This window comes from Colias eurytheme, chromosome 10, assembly GCF_061535395.1.
Source record: "Colias eurytheme isolate Ceu_HAF_F1 chromosome 10, ilColEury1 Martin Lab GWU primary, whole genome shotgun sequence".
Lineage (NCBI taxonomy): Eukaryota > Metazoa > Arthropoda > Insecta > Lepidoptera > Pieridae > Colias > Colias eurytheme.
The window spans coordinates 8,096,815-8,103,934 of NC_142989.1; positions in this window are offsets into that span (position 1 = coordinate 8,096,815).

Below are 7,120 nucleotides of genomic sequence, written 5' to 3' on the forward strand. Positions count from 1 at the left end.
AATCGGCCATCACTTCGCTGTCGTCTTAAAATTTCTTGTATCGACGGTGTTTCTTGTGCCAAGGTAAGAGCTATCTCTTTTAATTCTAATATTAATTCTATAATTAACTAGGAGCTAGATCTTACAAACAGGGTGGGTGTTCAAGCATTTTCAATGCCGATTTTTGATTGGCAGCCATCGCAACTGACGCTTTGTGATCTGGTGCGTTATCTTGGTGAACCAACATTCAAGACCGAAGTTTGCCATGTCTCTTTTTCTTACTAACCTACCCGCAATCTTTTAATTTGGTCTGTGTAGTAAGAGCCCTGTGTAGTAGTGGCTACCTTCTTAAAATATTCCACATTTCTTCAGCGTCCCAAAAAACTACGGCTTTAATCTATCCCACTAATTTTCACTTTGAAAATCTTCACCGTCACTTTGGAAGCTCGCATCCAGGCCATTGATTGTTTCTTGGTTTCAGCATAAACATGGTGAACCCAGGTAACGCCCATGGTCACAAATCGTGACAAAAAATTATCCTGATCTCATTAAAAATTTAGAAATTCACCCTCTAAATGTCGAATCGTTGTTTCTTCTTTTCGTCGGGAAACATTCTGGCTCGCACTGTTCACATTAAAATTAATGTTAATACTTGGAAACGTGGCCTGTAGATATAATTTTTTTGTGATAACTTATTGATTACATGAGCAAGCATAAAACATTTATATTATATTTTTATGTGCACAGGAAATACCCAATTATCATTACTTTTGGATCAACCTATACATTTAATATGAAAGATTTTAGCTTTTTTTTTGTTTTTTTGGTTTTATGCTTTAATTACTTCGCAAATTTGGAGGGAAGTTCATTTAGAAACTGTAAATAGACCTCCTCATCGTATTGCACAATAAGGACGTCACTTCGAAAATCTACTATGAATACAAAATGTATGGGAAATAAATTGTATGGGAGCGTTTAATGTAACATTTTTGGTTATTTCTCGTTTTATTTTTAAAAATTTATTATGGCCATTTTACTCATTAGGTTAAGTACTTTCGATATCAGTTTAAAGTTTTTTGATATCTGCAATAGTTACGGAATAATCGCTTGTGCACACTTAACGATTACACCCTGTATATATAGTATAGTATTATGTAGATAATATTTGTTACTTAACCATTTTTTTTGCTACATCTACAGAAGGTAAGCCTAGCAGTTCCATATCGCGTTAATGATATATCACAATCGGGATGACTATATAGATAATAAGTGGGTACCAAAACTTCATCTTAAAACATTTATTTTATACTTAAATTAGAGTATTTTAGTGGAGCAAAACGATATCTTTTTACAATAAAAATAACTTGTACAGAAATAATACACATAAAAATGTAAATACAAATACAGTATAAAAATGACTAGTATCCAGCAGCAAATCCATTGCTACGTACATCCCAACCTCCTTCAAACATGCCATCAGGGTGCTTGACTAAAGCCCCGGCCTGTCCCATCATTTCCGAAAATTCTGGTATCATTTCAATCTTATGACCTCTTGCTTTCAAATAATCTACAGTAATAGGATCAAATCTGTTTTCGAGCCGTAATATGTTGGTAGGATCCATAGTCAAAGGACCATACGCCCACCTTGGTAAGTAAATTGACTGTTGCAAGTTAATTCCTTGCACGACGTATCTGTGAAATATTGCTGCTTGAGTTTGAGGTTGACCGTCTCCTCCACGTGTCCCATACACCATGACTCTGCCGTCTTTAAGTATAGCTGCTGCGGGATTTAATGTATGGAAGGGTTTCTTTCCCGGTTCTAAACAACGTAGAGATCCTTCCTGTAAATTAAAAGAGACCCCTCTATTCTGCCACAATATACCCGTTTTAGGTAATACTACACCACTACCGTATTCATGGAATATACTCTGTATAAAGGAAACAGAAAATCCGTAGCTATCCATAATACCCATCCAAATGGTATCACCAGGTCCGTCGCCTTTAGCGTCCGCTGATGCTCGCTCAAAATTAATGCGACTTGCCATTTCGAAGATGTGTTTATGCGACAATAATGACTCAGGAGTCACTTTCATATATTTCGGGTCAGTGATATATTCATCGCGCATTTTGAAAGCCTGTTTTGTTGCTTCTACTGCAGAATGAATAAAATGACCTTCATTTTTACCATCAACATGTAACTCGTCTAGTATACCGAGTATTGACAATGAAAGTATACCCTGTGAAGGTGGAGGCAAGTTCATGAGTTCTCCATGAGAGTGTTGTAAGCGTAATGGCTGTCGTCTTTCTGCGTAATAATTGGTTAGATCTGATTTAGCTATGGGCATACCGATAGATGCCAAATCTTCTGCTATATGATCAGCTATAGTTCCACGATAAAAACTATCTAATCCTTTACTAGCAAGCTCTTTAAGAGTTTCGGCTAACGCTTGTTGCTTTAATATATCGCCAGTTTCCAAAACTCGTCCACCTGGATAAAATACATCTTTAAATCCTTGTGAAAAGTTTGTGTGTTTTTTAGCGAATTCAAGGTTAGTGTGAGCTTGGCTAGATGAAATTGGGAATCCGTGTTCAGCATATCGTATTGCATCTGCCAAAAGATTCGACAATGGTAATCGATTATAGCCTTTTTCAGTAATATATTTTAATGCCTCTTCCCAACCTCCAACAGTGCCAGCAATAGTAAGTGCCGATTTTGGACCTCGTGTAGGTATCTTCTTTAGCCCTGCATAAAGATCTAAATTTGCTAAGCTTCCAGCTCCTCCACATGCTTCTATTGCGATAGGATCACCGCACGGTGGAACTATAAGCCAAAACCCGTCTCCGCCAATAGAATTCATATGCGGATACACGACAGCTATTGTAGCTGCCGCAGCAACCATGGCTTCTACGGCAGTACCACCTTGACGAAGTATCAGTATAGCAGTTTGAGTAGCTAAGTGGTGCGGTGTCACCACCATGCCACTTGGCGCCATAACACTGACATTCATCTTGATTTACTGCAGCCAATATCTGCAACAACAAAATGTTTATTTGAATCTCTAATTTTGTTTTCTTTTAGGTAGGTACTTTTTCAGAAAAATAATCATTGTGGTAATCATAAAAGCATACATTCTTGCTTGTTTAATACGTGCCCATTTTCTTAACACTAAACCTTTATACAATGCTTGTAACTAACTATTTTGAAATGTATACAAATTATTTATTATTATTTTGAATGCTACATAATTGAAAAGATACTAGAATATAGGTATGTCAAGTACCTATAGGTTATTATAATGTAGTTTAAAAAAACTCGCATAAACTCATGAAATTATTTTATTGTAAGTAATGATCATTGATACCTATCTAGGTATACAAAGTTGAATTAAATCTGTTCGTTTAAAGTGGCTCAAAATCGAGTATAAATGAGTCAAAACATATATACGTATGTTTTTTTAAGTATATACCTACACACATAAAAAATAAAGGTGAAGCTAATAAAATCTAGCTAAAAACAGTACCTACAGTATTAGGTACCTATCTAGGTATTTATCACTACATAGTATAAAACAAAGTCGCTTTCTCTGTCCCATGTCCTTATGTATGCTTAAATCTTTAATACTATAGGTACGCAACGGATATTGATACGGTTTTTTTTTAATAGATAGAGTGATTCATTATCGTTGATAAATTATCGTGGGGACGTGATACAAACAAAAGATATAAAACAAGGGCATCTTCGTATATCTTGTATCCACATAAGTTTCGAACTGAGGCGTTCAGGGGGAGCAATTAAGTACAATGCAACTAAATGCTGGAATAACTTGCCGCCTCCGTTTCGCAATATTCAATCGTTATCAACGTTTAGATTAAAGTACAAAAACTATCTTATTCAGACGCAGTTAGATCAGCATTAGTTGCATTGTAACCTCTTCTACCAACTAATCACTTTTAAGCTAGGATGGTGCCCTTCACTCGTCGAAACATGCTTTCCTTGGGTTCACGTCCATGGTTGTCAGTTTATATACCTATTGTAGCAGAATCCTTTTTAACTTTCATTGCTTTGTTTTATTTATATATTTATTTACCAATTTAGTGGTTCTACTTAATGTATTATGCATTAAATTCTTTTATATGTAATATATTATAATACGTGTATGTGTGTATATATATTATAGTATATTATTATGTCTATATTTTACATTATACTATTAATATTGTATTTATTTTCTTTTCTTTAATTAAAATATATTATGACGAAGTATTGCTCTCGGGGCTCACTGAAAATCGGTGCTGTGACGTTTTTTTGTTTACGTCACAGATGTTCACCGAGTGATTTCCCCTTTTAATGGCATCATGCTTCACAGACTACACACTTCAATGTGTATTTTTAAGTATTGTAGTAAGTAATAAGTATTGTATAAATTGCTTTGAATTATGTACGTGTGAGGCTATGTGCCATTAAATAAACGTTTTTTCTTTTCTTTCTTTCTTTTCTGATTCAAGAGGAAGGTTTAATATAATATAATTTATTATGTTTTAGACAAAGCGGGCGAAGCCGCGGGCGGAAAGCTATAAGTATGTATTATATAATATATAATATATACAAGATGAATAAGGAATCCATATTATTATTTTACCGTGGTTAATTATTTTATTTTATTGACGAATGGTAACTAGGTATTCGAGGTTCAGTCAGTTAAAATAACAAGTAACTAACTAATTCAAATAGATCTAGTAGGAAAATACAGCCTATAGGCTACTGATTACCTTTGATTATGATATAAAAATATTTAGAAAAATATTTTATTATAAATCGATACGAAAAGTACGAGCACAATAATTAACTACTTTTCCAATTCCATGCTATGTTCAATTAAAAATATTCTTATCAGTTCAGAATTATTAATCTGTAGGGTAAACTCACCTAATTATGTGACTCACTTAATTCGGAGATACAACGTTTGGACTCTTTTACAGCGTTATAGGAGTAAAATCCAATACATTAAAATTAACCCTATGGTATGGAAATAAAGCTTCTTTTCGTGTACAAATTTTTGTTAAAATCGTGCGGGTGAGATAGTAACAATCACGGGATTTGTCACTGCGCCCGCCATGTTTGACGTTTCACCGGTAGCGTGCAATTGTGCTGTCATTATTTAATTAATTTTAAATAGAAAAGGTGAGTGTAAGTTCATGATACTTTGACAATTAATTGTTAAAAACATATTCTTGTTGATACCGATAAAGGTTTTAGTAATTTTTCATTTGTTTTTGCATAATACCTTATTTCCTGGGTTCAAAAAGTTAACGATTTTCAAGATTGCAACTCAAAACAGTGTCACCGAATTAACCAAGCAAATTTTTATTATTTTCAATTCGTATATAAATAATTGTTTTTAGTACGTATACGTTAGTCGTATATTTATTTTTACTCAGGTTTAAAAGTAGGATCGCTTTCAAGAATTTTAAAAAAGTCCGTTATTTTTTTTATCACATAATTAAGTGAGTTAAGTATTTTTTTTTATTTTAGACAGCATGGAGGAAGACAAAAATAAAAATAGAAAATATAATGTAACAACGCTGACATCCGCAATTCAAAATATTCTGCAGTCAAAAATGAGTCTGTACTACACTGTTCACACAAACAATTATAAAGTCCAATATTAATTTTTTATGGTTCCCCTCTTCTGATAATTTCTCATTGATAAATAAATACATAATTATTACTTTCAATATGTTTATATTTTTTATTAATTGTATTTTTTTTTACTTTTGTGTTAAAAAATAATAAATACTCACTTAATTCGGTTATAACAGAATTAGAGAAGTACTATCACCGAATTATAGTGATTGTCACAGAATTAGACAAGTCATCGCGGTTTGATTAAGCTCATTTTACGCTGAGTTAATTCATATGTGTTAAGATTACACTTGCTCCATTTGATAAATAGAAGATTGATTAATGTTCCTATTAAAAATAAAAATAAAATTTATAAAGTTTAACCTGTTTTTTTTTTCATATTCTGTTTTGTCACAGAATTAGATGAGTTGACCCTAATACTTTTTCCCTATTTTTAGGGAAAAATATTACAATAGTTTGTCAGTACTCAGTATAATATGTAGATTGTAAAAAATGTATTTTTTGGCATTGGTAATGGACTGGTTTCAAATTTATTGTTATCATAATCATATTAGTTACCTGCGTAATATATTATGTATTATACAAATATAATATATTAAAAACACTTCTGTTTTTTTGCGTATGCAGGGAGGCATTTTTACGGTAGTCGTAAGCACGCCATCTACATCCAATCGGATATATTAATATCATTCTACCTGATAGAGTGTCAGGCAAAGGTTATGAAAGTTACGTCCATAGTACCTACAGAGATGGCTCAGCTGATAAATTTCACACGTCTTATCTTTCCCATACCTATCAGAAAATATTATCATTTAAACATAATTTATTGTTTTTTCCATTTTTTTCCTCGTAGATCACTACATAGTATAAAACAAAGTCGCTTTCCCTGTCCCTATGTCCCTATGTCCCTATGTCCCTTTGTACGCTTAAATCTTTGAAACTACGCAACGGATTTTGATGCGGTTTTTTTTAATAGATAGAGTGATTCAAGAGGAAGGTTTATATGTATAATAATATCCATTAAATAGTGGAGAAGTACTGTTATTTTTGAGGTTTCTAATGTGATGTCGTAAAAAATGACATTTTTTCCGCTTATATTGCAAACGCAGGCTGAACCCTACGATTTTTATCAAAATAATGTACTAAGTATTATACACATTGAAAAGGTCTACAGAAAAGTCCGCGATGGTATATGTCTATCTCTTATGGATAACCCACAATAACTTTTTTTTGTCATTTACTTTTTACGACAAATAATAGCTAATTTTCGAAGCGATTTTCACCAATACAGCATTAATCCTTAACCAATTAAATACCTTGAATACATTGTTCATTTAATATAGATCTATATGGCCCTTTACACCGTATGATTTAAGTGAATATTTTCGAAGATATTACAGATTTAAAAATTGCGGGACGTAGCGTTTGCGGCGGTACCGGCCGGCCGCCCGGGTATACATATATATAATATATTTTATACCCGTGCGAAGCCAGAGC